Source organism: Macaca nemestrina, chromosome 11, assembly GCF_043159975.1.
Source record: "Macaca nemestrina isolate mMacNem1 chromosome 11, mMacNem.hap1, whole genome shotgun sequence".
Taxonomy (NCBI): Eukaryota; Metazoa; Chordata; class Mammalia; order Primates; family Cercopithecidae; genus Macaca; species Macaca nemestrina.
Window position 1 is genome coordinate 73,981,399 of NC_092135.1, and position 1,565 is coordinate 73,982,963.

Genomic DNA, 1,565 nt, shown 5'->3' on the forward strand with positions numbered 1-1,565 from the left:
GCAGTACGTGGCATATGGAAAGTGTCAAAGTTTTATTTAACTGCCCTATTTTCACCAAGATTTTAAAAAATGGGGCAGAGGAATAGAAGGAGGTCCCAGAAAAACTCATTTTAATCCCTCCTGCCCTTCCGCAAAGCTTTCTGCCATGGCCTCTGACTTTTTTTATTTTTACTTTTCTCCAAAGAACTTAAGTCAAGCCTCATAACAGGGAGGGCAAACCAGCCCTGCTTGGGGGTCGGGGTCGGGGTGGGTGGGGGTTGCAGATGAGATATCTGAGACCAAGCCCTGCCCTCCTGTAGCTTCCACTCCAGAGTTGAACCTGAGCTAGCTCTTCTCCCACAAAAATCTGCCAAACCGAGCAGGATATCCTCAGAGATTCGCCAACCGTCTTGACATGAAGGTGGAAACAACGGGTCACTGCCGCCCTGAATCAGCTCCTGCCAAAGGGCTCATTAAATCACCCTCCAGAGCCCCCATCCTGGGACAAAGTAAGTCATCTGTTGGTCTGGCCTGGAGGAACCAAGAATGGCAAGAGGCTGCCTGTGTGCCTACCCGGCCCCCTACCTGAGTCCCCTAGTGGGCGAACACTGGGCCAGGCATGGTATCTCCCTGGCGAGCACACCCTGCACCCAAGGCTAGCTTTGAGGTGGCAGTTAATTACTGGCGGGGAAAGCCAAAGCCCCGGAGCTGATGTCTGAGCTGACAGGGTTCCCTCCTCATCCTCAGGGCGGTGAGACCATTCCTAACAACCTCTCCCAAGGAGGTGGGTCCCTGTTTATCAACCAGCACACCCCGTCAGCCCTTTTCTTTGGTAAACACTCTTTAAACAAACAGCCCATCCACTCTGTTATTGCCAAAGCTGCTCAGAGCTTTAATAAAAGCCCAGGGAAGATCAGAACCCGCGTCCAAGGCTGCGCTTAATCCAATGAAGGCAATTTCCGAGGATAATTGCGAACATGTTTTAATGCATATGCATGAAAAAGGATTTTTTTTCCAAGAGACCGACTTTACATGCTTATGTAATTGATTGAGGCGCTGACCCGCTATTCAAAATGTTATTTGAGAACCATCAGAATGCGTAAACTTGCAAATTGCCCAGCTTGTATCTGAATTAATACCTCATTCATCATCATTATGGGTTGATAAGTTAATTTAACCATTTCATTCTGCCTTAATGAGCTATAGTTAAATTAATGCCACATAATATATGAAAGTAACATTTAAATAGAAGCACTGGGCTGAGACAAGCCGAGGCTGCTGCTATTTGGGCTGAAATAAGGTGACATAAATCTTTTCTTCATTACAGGACCCAGTCTGCTCTACCAGCAGTTATGAAGTATTTATTCATTCACTTTCTTTTGCGAAGTTGCTTTGCCAAATAGCATAGGTAAATTATGTGAGCTTGTAAATAATGCCTGAGGATGTATTTATTAAAATAAGATTGGGGTGGAGGTGGGAGAATCTATAAAAAGCATTTTCACAGCATGCTTACCCATCGCTCCAGGAAAACCAAGACCCCCACTGCCAGCTCTCCCCAACTTGGCTGGGAATACTACAGGGTCTGG